Here is a 24,834-nt window from a genome sequence, read left to right as displayed (position 1 = left end):
GAATCCCAGCAGGCTTTGCACTGTCAGGGCAGGGCTCAAACCCAAGCACCATGAGATCACGACCCGAGGTGGAATCAAGAGTCCGACCCTTAACTCCGACTCAGCCACCCAGGGGCCCCCATCGTGTCTTATTTTTAAAGCCTGCATTAGAAGCCACACCTGTCTGTCTAATCACTCGGTGCTTCAGAGATGAGTTTGAATGTTTTAGAAAGAAAGAATAATTTGGACTCCTATTCTCAGCTCATCTACGACACTTTGTGATTTATTAAGTGTAATTTGAAACAGACCAAGGTCGTTTTCTTCTCTACCGTTTATCGACCCGTCCATCCCACCCTATAACTCTTTTCATTGATTAAGCCATGCCCCACCCCCCCGAGGATCTAACAGGAAGAGAGACGGACCAGAGACTCCCAATGTTGGCCTCAGTTGGAAAATAACTGAGGATAAATTTCCCTGCAGAGCCCTGGAACAGACCTATGCACAGGGCTGCCCTCTGGGCACCTCTAAGCTGAAGAGCCCATATTAGTTTTCATGCCCATACTAGTGAGTCTTTTGCATTGGGCAGAAAGATCCTACCCAAATTAAAATGACGCTCAGGAAGGAAAACCAAGAATGAGCCAGTGGGTCAGAGGGCTGGTTCTGAAGTCAGTCTCTGGCCCGGCCTCCTCACTCAATCCCTGCCCACTCTCTACTGTTTTTTTAGTTATTACAGGCAACAGAGGAAACCCAGAACAACTGTGGAAGAAGCAGTTTTTTCTTCTCCTCTAGCAGAGATACTCTGAGCCATTAAGTAACTCTCTTTGCTAGTATTTGGCTCTCTCCCAGCAGCGTGGGATTCTCCCCACTGGTGTTACCCAGACCTCCTTACCCCTGCACCATCAAAATACGGGCATGCGTTGGAAGAAAAAAGCTAACCTTTCAAAAGCAGGGTAGTCTGCCCTCTGAAGATCACAAGACACATCTGAGCACCTGCTACGACCTTGCATGTTCCATATCCTGGGAAGGTACCTAACTCTGCACCGGACACTGTGGGAAAATGATGCCCATATTGTTTTATTCAACCCTCACAACAACCGAAGAAGTAAATTTTACTATTGGCCTCATGTCACATGGGGGCTGTAGCACAGAGAGGCAAGTCACTTGCCCAGGGTCACACAGTACTGACCCCCCAGAGTCATGATTTTTTTTTTTTTTCATCTCTTTTACCCACATACTTTTTGGAATGAGAAAGGGAGGGATATTTCAAGTCAATCCAAATGAAGACATGATATCATTTCACCTACCTCTGAATGTATCTCTAACAGATAGGAACTTTAAAAGAAAACATAACACAGTCCATATCATATTCTTAATAATATTAAGAATAGTTCAATGTCAACTAATGCCCAGTCCATAATTGTTTTTAATGGCCATATAAATCATGTAGATAAATCATGATTGGTTTTTGAATTCAAAGTTGATAGATATTTAGTTTGTTTCCAATTTAGGGTGACTATAATAAACAGCATTGTTATTGTCGTCTCTGTGACTAAATCTTGGCTATTTCCTTAGCATTTTTCTTACAACAAATTCTGAGAGGCAAAACTACTGTTGTAACAGTTACTCTTATTTTAAAGATTTGTATAATAGGTATAATTGTGAGACTCTTTTCCAGAAAGACCCAATTTGCCAAGCCATCTTGAGTGCTCGGCATCTTTACCAAGACTATTTGCCTTTATTAGCTATCTTTTGGGCCATTATAATAGGTGAAAATGAGGTTACAAGGAGCTTGCATTTCTACATTTTCCTGTTTATTGGCCACCTGCATTTTTTCTCTGGTGAATCGCTTGTCTCTACATTTTGTCTATTTTGAAAAGGCACACTTTTAAGTATAATTGACATACAATATTTTAGTTTCAGGTGTACATCATAGTGATTCAATATTTTTAAACTTTACAAAACGATCCCCCACAATAAGGCTAGTGAACATCACTTACCTTTTTCTTGAATTTTAAAGGCTCTTTTATAATTGCAATGCAAATCCTTTGTTTATAGTGTATGTTGCAAATACTTTCCTAGTTTATTTGTTTCTAAACATTGGAAAGTTTTTTTTTGTTCTTTGAAGACATTCACAACTACCAATCTTTTCCATTTTGCTTGCTCTGGGATCATTTTTATAAAGACTTTTCCCAGCCCAGGACCCAAGTTTATAAATATTTCATTCTTGTATTTTGTTTAACATTATCATCTTAATTTACCTGGGACTTACTGATATAAAGTATAACTAACATGTAAATAACATGTAACTAATGTGATATAAAGTGTAACTAAAATATAAAAACATTTATTGTTTATATATTTTTAGCTAATTTTTCCAAGATTTTATTACATATATTTTGTCTGATGTTTTCTATTGGGCATATGTTGGGTTTTTAAACATTTTTTTTTAATGTTTATCTTTGAGAGAGAAACAGAGTGTGAACAGGGGAGGGTCAGAAAGAGGAGATAGAGTCCACAGCAAGATCCAGGCTCTGAGCTGTCAGCACAGATCCTGATGCGGGGCTCGAACTCACAAACCGTGAGATCATGACCTGAGCCGAAGTCGGACATTTAACTGGCTAAGCCGCCCAGGCGCCCCAGCATATGTTGTTTTCATTTCCTTCTTTATTTTCCATCTAGTGAACAATAATTATTGAGCTCCTACTCTCTTCCACACAGTGTAATTAACAGGTGCTGAGAGTATCTTTGTGAACAAAACAGTAAAAGGCCCTTCCAGTTTTGGGATCATACTGTTGAAGAAGAAGGGGCGATATGAAGGAAACAAGCAAAAATGCAGTGGAATTTGAGTGCTCTGAAGAAAATAAAAGGAAGGCAAGGGAATAAGATAGTGCCAAAAGAATGAGCCCTTAGATTTATTCATCATCTCTACTGACTTTCTATTTTCTATTCCTTAATTTCTGTAGGTGTATTTCTTTATTCTTTTTTTTAAATTTTTTTTTAACGTTTATTTATTTTTGAGACAGAGAGAGACAGAGCATGAACGGGGGAAGGGCAGAGAGAGAGGGAGACACAGAATCGGAAACAGGCTCCAGGCTCTGAGCCATCAGCCCAGAGCCCGAGGGGGGGGCTCGAACTCACGGACCGCGAGATCGTGACCCGAGCTGAAGTCGGATGCTTAACCGACCGAGCCACCCAGGCACCCCTCTTTATTCTTATTTTATAGAGTCTAGAGAGGCTTTGGGGCATTCTGGACAGCACATATGAATGAGAGAGAGCTCAGGAACACCCCTTGGCTGGCCCTGCAGGGGTTGTTATTCCCTTACCTTAGGACACATTTTCCTGCAAGGCTCCAGCACAGAGCAAATTGAACAGTGGCCACAGTCGGCACTCGCTCCTTTAAAGGACTCTGCCCTCTGGCCACTAATGAAAAGATTTACAGATCATTATTTAAATGGTTAGTCTTTACTCTAGAATTTCCTTTCCCTGGAAAGAGGAGAAAAGATTTCTTTTCCCTGACAGCTTTGGGGGGATCCAGCAGTCCGAAGATTGCAAGGAAGAAAGGAACATTCTTTGCCCGGGAGGGTGGTTCTTTTATGTGGTTGGCACTCACTGAACCAAGCCTTTTGCAGCTTTAAAGCAGCCTGAAGTAGGAATCTATCTACAAGAAAGTGCTTTTTCATGCTAATTTTAAATCCAGGATTCATACTACAAAAATGAAACCGAGAAGAATAACTCACTGTGAAATAGCGTTCGTTGTATTTGAAGCTGGAAAATTCATTGAAGTTCTGGCTCCCAGACTAGGCTAGTCCATTTACCAATTTGTCTTTCATGCTCAGAGAAAACTCATTTGTCCATTTTACTATTCAGGAAGATTTGTAAATTGCATGGCACCTGTTCAAAAGCTGAGAAGAAGCACAGAGACTAGCTATTAGAGATGGGAAGTATCATACATCACAAAAACAATGATGGGGGCTCCTGGGTGGCTCAGTCGGTTAGGCGTCTGACTTCGGCCCAGGTCATGATCTAGTACTTGATGGGTTCAAGCCCAGAGTCGGGCTCTGTGCTCACAGCTCAGAGCCTGGAGCCTGCTTCAGATTCTGTGTCTCCCTCTCCCTCTGCCCCTCCCCTGTTTGCACTCTGTCTCTCTGTCTCCCCGAAAATAAATAAATATTAAAAAAAAACAACAATGATGGACAGAGCTAAAAACCACCCATCCGAGAGCCACCGTGAGCCCAGATGTAGCCAAGTCTGAGGACCAGGAGCCCATGATTACTGTAGAAGTGGGTCTTGGGTTATTTTCATCAGTGAGCGGAGAGATTATTTCTTTGCACATGGATAAATAGCTTATTCATTTATGTTAGCATATGTATTCCCGGCTTAATTTGAGATGCAAACGAAAGGGTTTTTTTGTGTTTTTTTTTTTCAGTTCTTGTATTATACTTCTTTACTGATTCATGTACTGTTTTATGTCAAAGTCTCTTTGGGGCAGAGGAGAGCTTGCTGGTGAAGGGGTGGGTACAGCACAGGCAGAGAGAGCAAGGTTCCCCCCCGCCCCCCCCCCCCCCCAACCAGCCATATTGCCTCAGAAGCCAGCCTCCTTGCTCCTTGAAGAAGGTCCAGGCCCAACCTGGGACAGTTCTCCACAGGACTATTTCTATGTGTGGGCAGTGGTCTAAGTGCCTAGGATTCCCTGTCATCCTCGCCCCCCTCTCCGGGTGGTTGCTGTGAGGGAGGCAGAGGCCGGATGGAGTCTGACATGCTGGCTAAGGCTCCTTCTGGTCCCTAGAGCGGGCCCCTGCCCCGGTGAAGTCCAGAACCCAGTGGCAGGGAAGATGACTTAAGGCATAGAGTTATAACCACATATTTAGACGAGCTAGAAGCAGTTTTGAGAAAGATGGAATTGACTGGTTCTCATGCCCCCCAGCCCTCTATGCTGGGACTTAAAACAATATGTGTTTTTGAATTACAAATCTACGGAGAGAAAAAAAGAAATTTTGAAGACATAGTTTACTGTCATCTCTTTTTTAGACATTCACCATCTACATCTTCATAAGAAAGACTAAAAATCTGACAGTAAAGAAACCTGTCTCATTTTATTTCACCTAGCATTTCCCATATAATCTGAAGAAATGGGGATTTCATGAAATATGCATTGGAAAACACTGTTCTCTGCCCATTTCATCTGGCTGAATAGAAAACTTTAATAATTTATGGTACACTCTGTGACAGTTGCCCCATTAACCTGGGGTCACGAGCTTACCTTGATTCTTAAACTTTTAAATCATCATAGAAAATACTGCTGTTCTGATCAATTTGTCTGTTTTACACTCATCACCCAATGGTACTACTGTCACAATTTTTTTTTATCTTTATTTATTTTTGAGAGAAAGACAGAGCGTGAGCAGAGGAGGGGCAGAGAAAGAGGGAGACACAGAATCCAAAGCAGGCTCCAGGCCCTGAGCGGTCGGCACAGAGCCCTACGCGGGGCTCGAACTCACGAACCGTGAGATCATGACCCGAGCCGAAGTCGGACGCTCAAACTACTGAGCCCCCCAGGCACCCCAAACTGTCACAATTCTTAAAATCTTTCCATGCATCTGACACTTCTTCACCTACTTAATAGGTTATCTAATGCTGATTTTCTTGTTCTGAGACAAGAATGTTTTGGAATTCACAAAAATAAATGGGGGGCACAGTACATGCATCAATTCATAATATAAAATCTGGTTTGAGGAGATTATACAAATGCTTCAGATCTGGTTTAATGTTGTGCTTTGAATTGCTCTCTCCTCAGCATGGTCTTACTGATCACAGGTTTACAGACTTTCTGGGGCCAGTAGAGAACTCAAGGCCAATCAGTCCAAATGCTGGTGGAGGTGCTAAGGACCTTTCTGGCTCTCACATCACTCTGCAAAAACATGTTTTGCACCTGCAGGTTCAGCTTTGCTCCAAGTGGATCTCAACTCTGGCTGCACATTCAAATCATCTGAGAAACTAAAACCATTGGTCATTGGCCATTGACTCAATCTCCAGCCCTGTCTCCTCCCCAAAGGTCAGGAGCCTAAGCTAAAAGTTCCCTCCCTCTAATCACAAAGTTGATTCCTCTGATAACCAGCCTGTATCCTCAAGAGTGACTCATTAGCATAAACCCCTGAAAAGGGCTTATGAATAACAAAAGATATTCCTCTCTCACCCCTATCTCTCAGGAAATTCCAAGGGTTTTAGGAGCTCTGTGTTGGGAATCCTTGAAGAAGAGCAAAAATATGTATGGTGAGTATTTATGTGTTTCTTAACCATCAAATTTATGTCAAAGTTTTTATTCATTTTCTAGCTTTTTAAAATGTGTCACTGATTTGTATTTTGGGTGGTACACCCCCAACTGCATTTTTTCCATAAAGATTTTGATCGCATGATTTTGCACAGCATGGTGATTTTTTGCAAGATAAATATCACATCACAGCAGAACTAACTCTATGTAGAACAGTGCCAGGTACCAAGAGCACACTTTACACACTGTATGTTAGCCAATTTGACAATAAGTTAAAATAAATTTAAAAAGTATAAATTAAAAAAAAGTCAAGGAAAAAAAAAGAACAGCGCCAGGTACATGATAAAACAGTCAGTATGTCAGAGCTATTATCATGCTAAACAGCTAGAAGGCCCAAAGGGAAGAAATATCAGCACACACTTGGGGAGCTGAGGGCAATTCCCTTGACTTTGTGCGAGACAGGCAGGGAGGGAGGAGCAAAGAAGAGTGAAAGGGAAGATAAGAGCAGGTGAAGAAGCGCCTGGTGAAATCTACTCAGAAATTTGTCATTTATTCCAAAAGTGATGGGAGACCATGGAATGGTTTTGAGAAGAGGATTCAGGTGAGCAAATTTTCCCTTTAGAAAGATCACTATTTCTTTCCCATTAAATAGCAGTTTATTATAAATTTATAATTTTTTAATATGAAATTTATTGTCAAATTGGTTTCCGTACAACACCCAGTGCTCATCCCAACAGGTGCCCTCCCCTGTGCCCATCACCCACTTTCCCCTCCCTCCCACCCCCCATCAACCCTCAGTTTGTTCTCAGTTTTCAAGAGTCTCTTATGGTTTGCCTCCTTCCCTCTCTAACTTTTTTTTCCCCTTCCCCTCCCCCATGGTCTTGTGTTAAGTTTCTCAGGATCCACATAAGAGTGAAAAAATATGGTATCTGTCTTTGTATGACTTATTTCACTTAGCATAATACCTTCCAGGTCCATCCACGTTGCTGCAAATGGCCAGATTTCATTCTTTCTCATTGCCACGTAGTGTTCCATTGTGTATATAAACCACAATTTCTTTATCCATTCATCAGTTGATGGACATTTAGGCTCTTTCCATAATTTGGCTATTGTTGAAAGGAAAGATCACTATTTTTTTTTTTAACGTTTTATTTATTTTTGAGACAGGGAGAGACAGAGCATGAACAGGGGAGGGTCAGAGAGAGGGAGATACAGAATCCGAAACAGGCTCCAGGCTCTGAGCTGTCAGCACAGAGCCCGACGTGGGGCTCGAACTCACGGACCGTGAGATCATGACCTGAACCGAAGTCGGCTGCTTAACCAACTGAGCCACCCAGGTGCCCCAGAAAGATCACTATTTTTAAGTGAGCAAGGGATTGGGGAGAGATAAGTCTAGCGACAGACCAATTAGTTTTAGGAGGTCACTGCACAAATGTGGACAATAAACAATGTTGCATAGACTGGGGCAATGAAAGGGAAAGCCAATTCGAATGCTAGAAGGTGAATGTACCCGCTCTGGTGGCATGGTGGGAGGTGAAGGGTGACTTCTGGGTTCTGGCTGGGGCTGCAGGAGAAGGTGGTACCATTTCCTGAGAATGAACTCAGAAGGGAAAACAGATTTGGGAAGGGAGATGATGAGTTTTGAGTACATTGGGTTTCAGTCATGGAATTATCATGGAACCAAGAGCCATGCAGGCTGGAAAGGCCTGGGCCCAGCAGCATCCCGGGGCTCAGCTGGGACAAGGAGGCTCAAATGGAATGAAAACCCAGTGGATATTTTAATTCAGCTATACTTGGCTAAAGAGAACGTCATGCCTCCACGAAGAAAGTGCCTAGTAGAATCTGCAGAGAGATTCTGGAATCCGGTGTCTTTTATAAGCAAGAGTGTTTGGTTTTATTTTAGTCCGTGCAGGGTTAGGCGGTGAGAAGTTTGGATGGGATAAGTGCAAATGAATCTGAAGCCGAGGTAAATGTTTACAGTGACTTAAAAAAGAAAAGAAAGAGTGTTTAGCACAAAGTACATTCTGAATTTCTCTGAACCCAAAACATTTTAGGAAGGATGTGAAATGTGAAGAGACAGCCAGACTGAGGCCCGCTGATTATGACGGGGTACACGAATAGAAACCAAAAGACCTAACCCAAACTGTTTTTCCTTGAATGGCAATAAAAATCCAATGAAAATCCCTACTTTTTTTTTTTTCCTTTCTACCTTAGTGGGCATCAAATTCCAAAGGGGTAAAAACTACAGCAGTTTCTTTTTTTTTTTTTTTTAAAGCATCGTGTTGTTGTTGTAATTCTTACTTGTTTTCTAAGTGGGATAAATTTGTGGAGTAAACTGGGTAGACTCTGGCTCCACTTAACTTCAGTTTTCAACTCAGCTTAGCAAATAAGGGAGTCAAGCACAGCATTGCTGTAATTACGGTCTCTAAATGTGTACACTTCCAGCTTTACTATATCATTATACGGTATGTGCAAAGCTGAAATCAACACTGGGCTTTCCAAAAATAATGCTTACAAAACAACTAATTGTAATCTACCTTTGTTCCGTTGGTGGGGTTTGTCTTAGGATATGCCAAACCGATCTCTTATGTTATATAAAGATCCTTAAAAAAAAAAAAAGAAAAGGTTTACTTTGTCACAGCTGAAAAACTACAAGAGCCAAATAAAGGTATATTTCAGCTAACTGCATTTAATTTGTTTTTTTTTATGAGAGTGGAGATTTGACTCTTTCAGTTAATGAATAACATCTACCGAGCTGATAGAAACCAGAGATCTACCAATACTAAATTTTTCTTTTCCTGTCCTTGGAACGCGTTCTTATTTGTGGATCTTATGTGGAGAAAAAAAAATCTATTCTCAATTTGACTTTAAATCATTTGTGGGTGAAGGAAGCCACGGATGGCCAATTTCAGAAGCCTTCAGAAGGGCAGAGAAAACAGTGAGGAGCACTGGCAGCAAAGTGTAGGCAGAGGTGGGCTCCAGGGACCGCTTGTGCCCTCCAAGCAGCAGAGATGAGAAGTGGCCATATGCGAGACGGACACAGGAGGGCTGGGCCCTGAGACCCTTTCCATATTTGAATGGTAGGCGGCCCAGCTGTTCACCAATGGTTAGACGTCCGGCCTAGGAATGAGGATTGTTCAACCGTGTCGCTCGTGTCTCATGATGGAGAGGGCTCAAACAAGCATCAGGTGTGGGTGTGTGCGTGCGCACGTGCGTGTGCATGGGGCTGGGGGATGTGGCGCCGTGAGAGCGAGTTATAAGAAATCACTAAATTCAAATGCACAGGATACGCGGTAGAAACAGTATATGAGAGGCAGTAAGGGAGGTGTTCTCTAGAACGTGAGTGACCAGTTGGACCTTGACTGAAGAAGACCGGGGGAGTATACAGTGATTAAGAACTTGGGGTCTGTGGTCATACTTCCTGGGACACAATCCTGCCTCTGTTTTATGATCTTGGGTGAGTTACGCCAGCTCTGAAACCTCAGTGTCCTTACCTGTAAAATGGGAATAATCGTAGTACCTACCTCATAAGATTGTACTAATCATTCCATGACAGTCTGGGAAAAGGATGTAGCACAGGGCTTGGTGTCTAGGAAATGCTTTGCAAACGTTGGTTACCAGAATGCCATTTTTCTCCTGCTTTTGTCATCATCAGTTTCTTCATCCTGCTGGCTTAGAATCACTTTGTGACTTTTTCTGACTTCATGAGTTACCTGTTTTATTTTGTCCTGAAAATGTTTCCTTGATGGAAAGCATTTAAAGCTATCCATTTTTATTTTATTTTGTGTTTGTATCCATAAGATATGATGCCATGATGGCCTTGTCCTCAAACGGTCTGTAACATCAGTTTTTATTGCCCTTTTGTATCTGTTGTGAAGGATAATTTGCGTTTATTTATTTATTTCGTGCATGTTTCTGTGTTCTACAGAATGCGGCTTGTATGAGTCCTGCTTTTTGGAATTTATTATGGTTGCGACTTAGTATATAATGATAAAAGTTAATACTTATTTGAAAAATTGCTATTTGGTACGGAAACCAATTTGTCCATAAATTATATTTTAAAAAGGAATAGAGGTTCTTTGGTTAGAAAGGCCTAACTTTGAATAAAGCTCTGATATTTCCGCAAAAAAAAATAATAATAATTACCATTTAGAGATACTTTCAGAAGTTCTTTAGATGCAGTTTTTACTCCATTCTCGCAGCAAGCCTGTGATAGAGGTATGATTTTTATCCCAATTACACGTAAGAAGACACAGATGCTTACAGAGGGAGGCTGAATCCTTTACTCAAGATTACATGCTGTCAGTCAGTTAGAAGTCCAAGTTAGAGTCCAAATTAAGGATCATGACAATGGGCAACGGCCAAGGGTACCACGTTATAAAGGGTGATGTGTAAGTTTGCTGTTGCAAAGTACCACGCACTGGGAGGCTTACATAAGAGACATTTATTGGCTCACAGTTCAGGAGGCCAGAAGTCTGAGATCAAGGTATCTTCAGGGTTGGTTCTTCTGAGAGATGTGAGAGGTGGGTCTGTTCTCTGTGTGTCTCTCCTAGCTTCTGGTGACTTGTGGTCGATCTTTGGCGTTCCTTGGCTTGTAGAAGCATCACCCTAATCTCTGCCTTCCTCTTCGCATGGCCTTCTCCCTGTGTGCAGGTCTGTGTCCAGATTTGCCCTTTTTTTTTTTTTCTTAGCTATTTATTTATTTTGAGAGAGAGGGTGTGTGTGTGTGTGCGTGCATGTGGCAGGGAGAGACAGAGAGAGAGGGAGAGAGAGTCCCAAGCAGGCCCCATGCCGTCAGCGCAGACCCAACACGAGGCTCTGTCTCTCCAACCATGAGATCATGACTTGAGCCGAAATCAAGATGCTCAACCGAGGTGAGCCACCCGGGTGCCCCCAAGATTTGCCCTTTTATATAAGGACACCAGTCATCCTGGATTAGGGCCCACCCTAATGACCTGATCTTAACTAATGACACATGCAATGACTTTATTTCTAAATAAGGTCATATGTTGAGGGACTGGGGATTAGGACTTCCACGTATGAATTTGGGGGAGGGAGGATGATTTATCCCATAGCAGGTGATGAATCCCTATAAAAGTAAATCAAAAATAGATTTCCAGGTAATTCAGGTTTTTAAGCAGAGCTGCTTCAGCGACTGCTGGCCTGTAAACGGGCACTGCTCTGAGGCAGCAGACAGAGCTTCGAGACGGCATCGAAAAGAAAAAGTAAAATTCCCCTCCGGCGTTGAACTGTCTACGGTTTTTCTTTGCGACAAGCATAGACAGTGGATTGAATGCAGCCATGGGCGGTGCCACTTTCTCTGAGATTTGTTACAGGCTGGTACCTGATGTTAGCAGCGGTAGCAGCTACAATTTTGAAACTAAATGAGGTATGGTGATAATTACTAACAACAACTCATTTTTTCAATAAAAAGAATTTCAGAAATTTCAGTGGTTTTCCCAAGAAACTACCCGGTTCTAATATCATGTTTAAAAATGAAGCTATTTACATATTTCCGTAGTTTTCCCAAGAAACTATCTGGTTCTAGTATCATGTTTAAAAATGAAGGCAATCCATACCCTAAGAAATGCACGTCTACGTGCCCCAAAAGGCATGCGCCGAAAAGTTCTTAACACTCCAGCTGGCAACTGGAAACAATCTGAATCCTATCAGAAAAATGGATTCGCAATCCAGTGACTACTGCAAACATAATGACAGAGCAAAGAACCTCAGTACAAAAGAGCATACACTGTATGATCCCACTCATCTAAGAAACAAAACAGAAACAATTAGTTGTTGGATATCAGGAAGGTGGGGGGCGGTTATCCTTAGAGATGGTTGTGACTGGAAGGGGCTGTTCTAGGGTAGTGAGAGTGCCTTGGTTTTCGATCTGGTTGCTGATTACATGGTATGTTCAGTTTGTGAAGAACCACTGATCTACAATCTTATGATATGGACACTCTTTAAATATATTATACTTCAGTAAGAAGTGAAAAATACGCGAGAATATTAAATCTCTACTTCTTTGTTTTCATAAGAGTAGGGGCTCAGATTTTTATTCTTGAATATTAAAACTTTAAAAACTAGTAGGTCATTTGTCTCTACCCCCACTGTGCAGAAACCAAGCAAATATTCAGAGCGAAGAATCAAGCGTTTGTCCGGGCTCTGTAGAAACTGTCTGCCTGGATAGTACAAACAGTAGAAGAGGGAAAGCATCTCTTTGTAAAAGCGTTTTATTTAATAAATGAAAAAAAAAAATGATGAATTGAAAGATCATTGTTTTGCAACCACTAATGAATGAACGGATCCAGGTATTGAGTATCAACAGCTGCTCAGTCCACAAAGAGAGATAAGCAGACAGATACCTCCTGGTGAGAGTACAACATTCCACACGGTCTTGCCAAAGGAGTTGAACCTGACTGAGTCTGATCAAGTCTGGCGATCAGCTGCCAATTTTCAAGAAGACAGAGGAACTGCACTATGAGTCCACAATAAGTAGAATTGAGAGTGTGAAATATTCTGCTGGGCAAATGTCCTCGATTCCTTAATAGATAAATGATAAGAAAAAGGAAGGGAAGGAGGAGAAATGTGTGGGCTGAAATTGACACGGAATCCGAACACTTTTAAAAAAGTGAGCAAGATTAAATTACAGTCTCTAAGAATGGACATTTGTGTCATCTCTACAAAGGTGAGTATAATAGTTACTTGGGGTAAGAGTGTTATTGTGATTGAATCAGGCCACATGTCTTCACCTGGGTGGTAGTTATAAAAAGGCCTCATAAAAACTCATCAGGCTGTGTATTTGTTCGGAAGAGCTTCCTGTATTTGTGGTTTGTTTTATAATAAAATAGTTTTAGGGGCGCCTGGCTGGCTCATTTGGTTAAGTAAGTGTTGGACTCTTGATTTCAGCTCAGGTGATGGTCTCATGGTTTGTGAGATCCAGTCCCATTTCTGACTCTGTGCCTACAGGGTGGAGCCTGCTTGGGATTCTTGCCCTCTCCCTCTCTCTCTGCCCCTCCCCGGCTTGCATGCGCATGCTCTCTCTTTCTCTCTCTCAAAATAAATAAGTTTAAAAGATAAAGTAAAATAGGTTTAAAAGTCAATAATGTTACACAGTAAATTATTTACAGTTACTTTATTGTAATTTGAAAATAAGAACTTCTGACTATTTGCCTAAATTTGTCCTTTTTTGGGCAAACTATTTACATATATAAAATGTACTTTTCCTGTTTTCACATGAACTTTTTGAATTATACTCTGCTTTATGAGAAACCTTTATGAGCAACATGCTGATTTTGTAGTTTAGTAGATCATAATTGACCTAAAATATCTTCCAGGTGTTAAATGCCACTTAATTCAGCAGTATTTGGAAGCTTTTTGTGTATTAATGATTATCATCAATCATATTTAAAACTTGCAAATATGAAATTATTCTGGCCATACAGGAAGGCAGCACTAATTAACAAAATAAAACAAATAGGGCCTTGAACAGTTCCTTTTATGATGGTTTGCACTTTATGCTCTGGAGCGACTGAAGGCAGTCCACATCTCTTAGCTTGCTAGAGATTTCCCCAGAAATGTTACAATTTCTTGGAAGCGCTGATTTAAAATGTCTGGCTACACATTCTCAATTCTGAATCCATCTTTATATTTTTAAAGAATTATTTCTTGGGGCGCCCGGGTGGCTCAGTCGGTTGGGCACCCGACTTCGGCTCAGGTCATGATCTCGCAGTTCGTGAGTCTGAGCCTCGCGTCGGGCTCTGTGCCGACAGCTCAGAGCCTGGAGCCTGTTTCAGATTCTGTGTCTCCCTCTCTCTCTGACCCTCCCCCGTTCATGCTCTGTCTCTCTCTGTCTCAAAAAAATAAATACACGTTAAAAAAATTTGGAAAAAAAGAATTATTTCTTTTCTATTGATAACATAATTCCCATAGTACAAAATTCTCCCCTGAGAAGTGTAGACTTCAGTGGCCGTTAGTGTATTCGCAAAGTTGTGAAGCCATCAGGACTAACTCCTACACGTTTTCATCATCACAGGAAAAACCCTATACCCACTCACTATTGTTCCCTCTCCTCAGCCTCTAGGAAATGCTAATATAGCTTCTGTCTCTATGGATTTGCTTATTCCGAACATTCCAAGAATGGAATCATACACTATCAGACCATTTGTGTCTGGCATCTTTCACTTCCCATCATGTTTTCATGGTACATCCATGCTGTCGCATGTATTGGTATTTCGCTTCTTTTCATGGCTGTATAATTTTTCATTTTATTTACCTGTTCATCCACTGATGGACACTCAGGTTTTTTTGTAGCTTTTGGATGTGGTGAATAATGAAGCTATGAACATGTGTGTGCATGTTTTTGTGTAGACATCAGTTTTAAATTCTCTTGGATATATACCTAGGAATGGAATACTTAGTCATATAGGAACACTGCTTAAGTATTTCCATAGCAGCTGCACTGTTCTACAGTCCTACCAGCAATGCACGAGGGTTCCAATTTCTCCACATCTTTGGCCATTCTTGTTATTGTCCATCTTTTTGACTATAGTTTTCATAGTAGGTGTGAAATGGTGCCTCATGGGAGCTACCTCTGAAACTGCATTCCGAAATCAATAAGGAAACATCAGACTTCAACTACACATTAGACCAGATGGACCTAACAGACATTTACAGAACATTCCGTCCAACAACAGCATAATACACATTCTTTCCAAGCTCACACGGAACATTCTTCAGTATGGATCACATGTGAGGCCGTAAAACAAATCCTCATAAATTTAAGAAGACTGAAGTAACATCAAGCATCCTTCCAATCAAAATGCTATGAAACCAAAAATAAGTTACAAAAAGAAAACTGGAAAGTGTACAAATAGGTGGAGACAACAAAAATAGTCTAGAACTAATGAACTAATGAAGCACTGATGAATTCTACCAAAAATTTAAAGAAGAATTAATACAATTACTTCTCAAAATCTTGCAAACATAGAAGAGGAAGGAATACTGCTAAACTCATTTCACAAGGCCAGCATTACCCTCATAACGAACCAGGCAAGGGCACCACAAGAAAAGAAAATTACAGACCAATATCCCTGGTATACACAGATGTAAAATTTCTCAACAAAATATTAGTAAACTGAGTTCAACAGTACATTCAAATGGAATTTATTCCAGGGATGCAAGAATGGTTCAAATTCCATAAACTAAGCAATGTGATATACAACATTAAGAGAATGAAGGGTAAAAATCATCTGATAGTCTCCATAGATGCAGAAAAGGAATTTCACAAAATTCAACATCCTCCATTATAAAAACTCCCAACAAATCGCACATAGGAGGAACATACAATTACATCAAAAAAGATTAAATACCTAGAAATAAATTTAACCAAGAAGGTGAAAGATCTGTTCACAGAAAACTACAAGACTGATGAAACTATTTGAAGGAAACACAAACAAACGAAAAGATGTTTTATGCTCACGGATTGGAAGAATTAATATTGTTAAAATGTCTATACTACCCCAAATGATCTACAGATTGAATGTAATCCCTATAAAAATTCCAATGGTATTTTTTCAGAGAAATAGAAAAAAAAATCCTAAAAGTTGTACAGAACCGCAAAAGACTGAATAGCCAAAGCAACCTTAAGAAAGAACAAAGCTGGAGGCATCACACTTCCTGATTTCAAATTATATTGCGAAGCTATAGTAATCAAGACTGTATGGTATTGGCATAAAACTGACACATAAATCAATGGAACAGCATAGACAACCTGGAAGTAAACTCCAGCATTATCATCAACTAATTTATAACAAAGGAGCCAAGAATATACAATGGTAAAAGGACAGCATCTTCAATAAATGGTGTTGGAATACGACTGGAGAGCCACGGGCAAAAGAATGGAACTGAACACCTATCTTACACCATGAACAGAAATCAACTCAAAATGGATTAAAGACTTGGCTGTAAGACCTGAAACTGTAAAACTCCTAGAAGAAAACATAGCGGGTGGAAAGCATTTTGACATGGGTCTTGGTGATGATTAGATTAAAATGGAGCTACCATATGACCCAGCAATCCCATTTTGGGGTATATATCCGAACGAAATGAAAACAGGATCTTAAAAAGATATCTAGATTCCCATGTTCTTTGCAGCATTATTCACAATAGCCAATAGATGAAAACAGCCTAAGTGTGCGTCAGCAGGTAAGTGCATAAAGAAGTTGTGGTGTGTAGATACAATAGAATATTCAGAACATGAGATAGGAGGGCATACTGACATTTGTGAGAACATGGATGGACCTTGCGGGTTTTAGGCTAAATGAGACAGGGCAAAGTCAAAAAAGACAAATACCGTATGATAGCACTTGCATGTGGAATCTAAACAAGCCATACAGCCATACGCATCGAGATAAACACTTGACTGGTGGTCAGCAGGGACTGCGGAGTAGGGGGAAAGGGAAGATGTTGGTCAAACAGTACAAACCTCCAATTAGAACATGAATAAGTTCTGTGTATTTAATGTATAACGTGGTGACTATAGTTGGAAATATTGTATTATATCCTTGAAAGCTGTTAAGAAAGTTGGTCTCAAGTGTTCTCACCACAAAAAAAGAAATGATAATTATGTGACGTGATGCGGATGTCGGATAATGCTTTGGTGGTAATGAGTTTGTCAAGTATATCAAATAAACAGGTTGTATACTGTATACTTAACACAATGTCATATGTCAATTATATCTCAATAAAGCTGGGGGGAAAAAACAACTAAAAATATATTCTGAAAATTCTAGAACATGAAATCAACCTTCGTGATAATATGGTGTGTACCTATAAGATGGAAAGGGACAATCCTAGACAGTCAACATTCTCATGGGATGACTATTCCCGTGGCGTAGCCATAAAACCCAAAATAAGCCCATCGATTCTACACAGTTTTCTGGGACAATCTGGAAAGAATACATTTTTGCATTGGTGTAATGGGTTGTTCACATTTTTTGAGCTGCTAGAGACAGTCATGCTTGAAGTTACTTTTACTTCGGGATGTTTTATCACATGTGCCAGTAAATTCTCTTCTCTCTTTTTCTCTCAACTAGCTTGCATTTGGCTTCTCTCACTTGAATGAAGAGGGCTGAGCAATATAGCTTTCTGACCAAGACAGTATTCTTCAAAAGTTTGAAACATTAAATTTCTCATACATTTTGAAAAATGGTTTCTGACACCTTATACATTGTTTGTAAACTGAATACTATTCTCTTTCAAAAGAACATGTAAACGGGTCACTAATCACAAACACTGTGGATTTCTTCTCCTAATTAGCATCCACCCGGGAATCTGCCAAACTCTTCGACAAATCACTCAAGAGGAAACACAAAAGACGAAAATGTACCCTCTTACTAAAACAAAGTTCACAGACAACTGTCAAGCTATGGGGAAATTTTCATACAAATTAGAAGGTAATTGGGGACAAAAATGTCTAAGGCTAATAGCACACTTCTATGTTCCCTTAATAAAATAACCCATATGTAGAAATTGTACATATTCTGCACGTCTGTAGTGGTCTGAATCTCAGAGCTTTAGTGGAAGCTTTAGTTGAAGCTCTGAGCCCCCTGCCATTACAGGTGTAAGCTGCTTTCTTTTCTACTCCATGAGTTGTGCTACAAGGCAGGCAAAATAAATGCCTCCATACTTTATTTGTAAAATCACTGAAAGAAGCCATCTGTAGAGACACACAACGAAGCTTCTAGGCAGATAGAGTAGATGATTTACAACAGGCAAAAATCTTTCTCAAGTTTCGCCTTACATAACATGAAATCTCAGGAGGCAATGAAACAATTGCCCAAGATTGTCTTTCACTGTACAGGATTTTAAGGAACAAAGGTAGATCCAAAAATTTTATAGCAATATTAGTTCTTTCATAAATGAAAGTCCCAAATAATTATTTTCAGTAATGTAAGAACTTAGAAAATAGAGCCAGGAAAACCAACTCTTAGAATTGTTTTTAGAAAGTTTTGAAGCTCTTAGATTTGTTTTTGTTTTTTTAATTTTTTTTTAACGTTTATTTATTTTTGAGACAGAGAGAGACACAGCATGAATGGGGGAGGGGCAGAGAGAGAGGGAGACACAGAATCGGAAGCAGGCTCCAGGCTCTGAGCCATCAGCCCAGAGCCCGACGCGGGGCTCGAACTCGCGGACCGCGAGATCGTGACCTGAGCTGAAGTCGGACGCTTAACCGACTGAGCCACCCAGGCGTCCCATTGAAGCTCTTAGATTTGTATCTTTACTTCCTGCAATTTGGTAAAATTGAGATCTCTCAATGGGGAAAACTATTGCATATCAGGAGCAATAGCCAGTTCGAATAGGAAGAAGCCCAAATATTATTGTCAATCTGGTTATATTATTCAATGCAAAAATATTTTCCGTGAAAATAAAATATAATTAGATAAGAACAATGATATAGACCCATGACTTCCTGAAATCATATTCTACAGTGTGGACACACTGATTTTTCTTCTTGCCTGTCTTTGCTGTGCCAGAGTGAACTCCCTGAGGGTGGGTCCTGTGGTCTGCCTTGTTCGCTGAGGTAGTCGGCACTTGGACTCGCTTGGGGCACATAGCGTAGCCTGAATAAATAATAAATATCAGTATGTAGGGATTTTTGAGAGAACATTTTCAAAGTGTATGAAATTACGTGTCACAAATGAAAGGGTCTGAAATGTGTCTTTTTAACTCTGGTAATTAGAAAAAATAGTGAAGGAACGTTTTTGAAAAAGTTAGTCACCAAGGGACATAAAAATAGGACATGATTTTCAAAATGCTGAAGAAGATAAAAATAAGACATCGTATTTCATTGTAAAAAAATGAAAACAGTCAGGGGCACCTGGCTGGCTTAGTCGGTTGAGCCTTGGACTTGGGCTGAGGTCATAATCTCACTGTTCAGGAGTTCTAGTCCCACATGAATCTCACCACTGTCAGCGTGGAGCCCAATTCCCATTGTCTGCCTCCCATTGTCTGACCCTCCCCCGCTCACAAGAGCTCTCTCAAAACTAAAGAAATATTTTTTTTAAAAAAGTAAATAAAAAAATCAAAACTTGAAACAGTGAGAAAACATAAATATTTTAAAAACCATGGAACACAGTGACTGATACAAGATGAAATACGACTGCTAAGTAATAATTAAAGATGTTAAAGTAGTTCATTAAAAATCAAATGGGGCCTAGACTAAATTCAAATACATGCAGACTTACGTAAAACAAACTGATGCAAAAAAATTAAAAGTAAAAAGATACAGATAAGCAAACACAAATAAAAAGCAAGCACAGCAGGGAGCTTGGGTAGCTGGGTCAGTCAATTGCCAGACTTGGGTTCAGGTCATGATCTCACAGTTCATGAGTTCGAGCCCGCGTAGGGCTCTGTGCTGACAGCTGGGAGCCTGGACCCTGCTTCAAATTCTGTGTCTCCCTCTCTCTCTGCCCTTCCCCTGATTCTGCTCTCTCTTTCTCTCTCTCTCTCTCAAATACAAACATATAAGCATTCAAAAAAAAAAAAAAAAAAAGCAAGCAAAGGTTGTAAAATTGATAGTAACAAGAATAGAGCTCAGGCGATAAGCATGAAAAAGGCCCTTGGCTCTGTTATACCTAGGGGATGAATCACTGGAATCCACTCCTGAAATCGTTACTTCGCTGTAGGCTAATTTGGACGTAAATTTTCAAAAAATAATAAAAATAAATAATAAAACTTTTAAATAAATAAATAAATAAATAGTTTATTAAAAAACAAAACGAAACAAAACAAGGGCCCTTGGCTCTCGCAGGTGCTGTTGGACTTGAACCACTTGTGGGCCAACGTCTAGCAGACCTCCTGCAGGGCTTCCCCAGGCAGTTCCCAGGGAGGGGGCGGTGGTGGTGACGAGGCGCTGGCCGAGCGCCTGGGGTTCCTCACCCGCAACAGTACAGAGACCTGCTGCTGGACCTAGTGGACAAAATGGCCAGTGTGTATGAGGTCCCAGGCTTTTCCCCAGACGCGGAGCCGATCCCTGGAGCCTCGGAAGCCGTCCGGAGGTGGATGACATGCAGGACACCGAGGTCCCCGTGTGCACCGGCCCTCCGCTGAAGTGTGAACACTGCGGGCGAGAATTAGCGCTGGCTGAGTGGGTGGAGAGCCACCTGGAGCGCCAGTTCATGGACTGCACTATCCTGATGAGGGACAAGACGGTGGGCTTGGGGGACCTGCTCGTGGATGACAAGGACACCATCTGAGGCCAAGAGGAGACGCCAAGCTGGGAGCACATCTTGTTTACTTGCTGCCACAACCAGCACCCGGCCCCGCCCCCTTTAGGAGACAGCTGCTCTCCTGGAGGGACACCTGGAGGGACACCTGGAGGGAGATCATAGACAGCAAGTGAAGGGGGTGGGGACGGCGGGACCAAGGGGGCCTGGGGCTGCTGCAGGAATAAGCAAGGGACCAGGATAGTGGACAGTAGCTGAAGGAAGGCTGGCAGGGAACCCCAGCAGAGCTGAATGACAGGGCAGTGCGATGACGGTGACCACCCAGCACCCTGAAGCAGAAAGACACAGTAACATCAGTTCTCAAGGGCCAGCCACCTGGAACGTTGCAAGATGGCTGGCCGAGAAGCATGGTGGGAAAATCACTCAGGTACCTTTTTAAGAAAACACTTTGGCTCACGGAGAAAAAAGAAAAAAGGAACTTGCAAGAATCAGAAAATATTTTTATTTTCTTTTTTTAATTTTTTTTCAATGTTTTTTATTTATTTTTGGGACAGAGAGAGACAGAGCATGAACGGGGGAGGGGCAGAGAGAGAGGGAGACACAGAATCTGAAACAGGCTCCAGGCTCTGAGCCATCAGCCCAGAGCCCGACGCGGGGCTCGAACTCACGGACCGCAAGATCGTGACCTGGCTGAAGTTGGACGCCTAACCGACTGCGCCACCCAGGCGCCCCAAGAATCAGGAAATATTTTTAAAGATTAGAGTTCACACTGAAGATTTAACTGCCAGGACATTTCATGCCTGGAATAATATTGCAACAAAAATTCTACTGCGAGCAACAATCTGTAGAAAATCAACACAACCAGAATATCAGTGGAAGACTTTAACATACCACTCCACCTCTTTTCCTTCTTCATAGGTCAAGTAGACAAGTGGGGGAAAGCTATTATTAAAAGGAATTTAAAAATATGTAAGATATAAGGTCAAGTGTGTGTGTGTGTGTGTGTGTGTGTGTGTGTGTGTGTGTGAGAGAGAGAGAGAGAGAGAGAGAGAGAGACAGGGAGAAAGAGAAAGAAAGACCTTGGCCTCTATAAGCAAGAAATGCATTTATTTTTCGTTACTACGTACAAAACCAGACTGTAATTTAGGCCACAAAAATATTTTAACAAATTTCCTAAAAGAGAAACTGAAATTGTATCATCAACAACTTCTTAAAAACAATGCCGTAGAATTAGAACTTAACAATCAAATGTTAACTTAAGTCCCATAAAGGCCTACAAAGCACAAAAACTGTCTTCCAGAGCCCCTCTCCCCCCCCAGGCAGAAGGAGCAGGAGGCGGGAAGAGCTGCAGGGCAGGCTGGGGGGTGTGGGTCAATCTGGGAGCAGCTGTTCTAAATCAGCTGAAAAGAAAGAAGTAAACCCCAAATCCCCGCAGTTCAAAGTGTCCTCATGGACTAGCAGAATTAAACACATCTAGAGTATGTTAGATATGAAGACTCTCCCGTCCCACCCCAGACTCCATGAAGGCAGGTGTGTATTTTAGCGGGAAGCCCCAGGTCCTTGTCTGCACATCCATCACAGCAGGTGAAATACTGGTCTAAATAACCATACGGAAAATGTACGCCCTCCACCATGAGTCACGTAGCTGTCTGCTCACCTCAATTACAACCACCAAACTTGCTAAGAGACTAGGTCTTAACTCTTCAAGCCACTAAAAAGAAATGATAATTATGTGGCCAGGCAGAGATGCTAATTATCATTACAATGGCAATCATATTACAATATATAAATGCATCAAATCAACATGTTGTACACTTTAAATTTATCCAGGGTTATATATCAAATATATTTCAGTGGTTTAAATTCCACTAAAAATGGGGGTGGGGAGACTTGTTTCACTAAGGATAAAAACCAGTGAGAAAGGGTTCTAAATTAACATATCGAAATAAAAGTGGGCACTCAGCAGTTCACATCTCCCTCCTCCCTAAAATAGCCTCCATTAAAATGAGAAATTATGAGGAAAAAAAGAGAAAGAAATGGGTGATGAGTCTTTTCTTAGTCTTTTCAGCCTGCTGTAATAAAAACACCATAGCCTGGGTGGCTTATAAACAGCAGAAGTTTATTTCTAATAGTTCTGGAGTCTGGAAAGTTCAAGGTCAAAGCACTGGTAGATTTGACATCTGGTGAGAGCCTACCTTCTGGTTCATAGACACCTGTCTTTTCACTGTGTCCTCACATGGCAGAAAGGCCAGGGAGTGCTCTGGGGCTTCTCTTATAAGGACACTAATTCCATGTATGAAGGCCCTGCCCCATGACCTAATCATCTCCCAAAGACCCTACCCCCTAATACCATCACCTTGGGCCTAGGTTTTAACATACGAATATTGAGGAAACACAAACATACAATCTATGGCAGCTCCTATGCATTTAAACCATTATTTAAAAAGAAAGCATGAAAGAAAATCAGAAGGCAAATAAGTAACACAAAGCAGAAAACAAATTTGGCCTCAAAATAGGAGAAAGGTTTTTTAAAGCATCCATGACTTGAGAGGAATTAAAGAAAGATGGCTTCTTTGAAACAAGAGTTAGAGGGAGAGAGAGAGAGAAAGCAAGATGACAACCCTACAAAAGGCAACAAAAGAGTGAGCTGGCAGAGTTCAGGAATGAAATGGACGAGAAAAATAAAATAACTTATGTAAATTAAAACCACATTTTTTTTTTCAACGTTTATTTATTTTTGGGACAGAGAGAGACAGAGCATGAACAGGGGAGGGGCAGAGAGAGAGGGAGACACAGAATCGGAAACAGGCTCCAGGCTCTGAGCCATCAGCCCAGAGCCCGACGCGGGGCTCGAACTCACGGAGCGCGAGATCGTGACCTGGCTGAAGTCGGACGCTCAACCGACTGCGCCACCCAGGCGCCCCTAAAACCACATTTTAAGAAGCGATATTAGAATAAGAATGTGAAGTTCAAAAAACAGTAAGGTTGGAAAGATTGAAGATTGCCTAAACTAAAATTTACTCAAATCTCAATCCTGAAAGGGAGCATGATGTCTTAGGAAAAATGGTAACGGAATGATACAGACCTGATCAATATCCTGGTCTCATTTCTGAACTTCAAGGGTAAAGGGAGAATCTTCTAAATAGCCAGTTTAAGGGGTAATTCGTGTTGAAGAAGTGGAAATATCAAATTGACCTCAGATGATGTCACAGAATGTACTCAATACTAGAAGACACTTCAAAAACTAAAACATTATGGGGCGTCTGGGTGGCTCAGTTGGTTAATTGTCTGACTCAATTTCGGCTCAGGTCATGATCTCCTGGTTGTAAAATCAAGCCTCCGTTGGGCTCCACACTGCGTGTGGAACCTGCTTGGGATTATCTCTCCCCTTCTCTCTTGGACTCTCTGCCTAGCTAATGATCTCTCTCTAAAAAAACAAACAAAAAAAAATTAGGAAGGAGAGAAACTGGGACTCAAGAATTTTATACCGAGCTAAGCTGTCCAACAGACTGGCCTTATTCAGGCATGCAAGAATTTAAGGAATAGAATACACATCAAACCTTTTAAGACAAAATCTAAACAAACCAATAAGTGAGTCAAAACTATGAACCCAGAAATGTGAAGACTGTGGGAAGAAGGGATGGTTATGTGAATTTTACCCGTTAAAGGTAGAATTAAAGCTGAACTTCTTGTGGTAATTATGATTGCCAGACAGAGTCATAAATGGTGTGTACCTTGACATCATGGAAACAGATCACGTGTTCAGACATATGTTCAGATAATGTAAAGAGGAGGTGGGAGGAGCAGATTTAACAGGGCATCTCCTCTGCTTGCCTCTTCTAAAGCAGTGCCCTCTGCCAGTTGCTATCTGTCCCAATGCCAGGTTTTATCTTCTTCATTATATTGAAGTTATACTTTATGTGTTTATTACCTCACTTCCTCCACTAAATGGTAAGTTCCAAGACCCAGAAGACCTCATCTGCCATTTGCAGCACTGTTTTTTTAGAGTTCAGAATAGAGCCTGGTACATTACAACAGGTGCTCAATGAAGACTGTGGAGTTAATCGATAAATGCGGTCAAAATACAGGCAAAGGACATGAACACGCAATTCATTTAGAAAAAGGGGAAATCCAAGTAGCTTTAGAAAATATGAAAAGATGTTCAATCGAACTCATAACTAAAGAAATGCAGACTTTACCATTTCTATACCATTCTTCACTTGTCAGATTGGCAAAAATGGAGAACTTTGAGAAGTTTGACAGATACAATGCTGCCCAGAATATGGGGGAAATGACCCCTCTCATGAACTCTTGGTGGTGGCACAGTAATTATCTCTTCTGACAGCAATTAAAATATAC

At 41.1% G+C, this 24,834-nt stretch overlaps 1 pseudogene; it reads left to right on the top strand.

The window, feature by feature from the left end:
* Nucleotides 1–20,651, top strand: part of LOC112869850 (5'(3')-deoxyribonucleotidase, cytosolic type pseudogene) — a 100,789-nt pseudogene extending 80,138 nt beyond the window's left edge.
* Nucleotides 20,652–24,834: the final 4,183 nt, after the last annotated feature.

Source organism: Puma concolor, chromosome B1 (assembly GCF_028749965.1).
Source record: "Puma concolor isolate L17-30 chromosome B1, mPumCon1.1.hap2, whole genome shotgun sequence".
In the NCBI taxonomy this organism is placed as follows: domain Eukaryota; kingdom Metazoa; phylum Chordata; class Mammalia; order Carnivora; family Felidae; genus Puma; species Puma concolor.
Note: the sequence above shows the minus strand (reverse complement) of the source record. Positions and strands in the feature narration are given on the sequence as shown.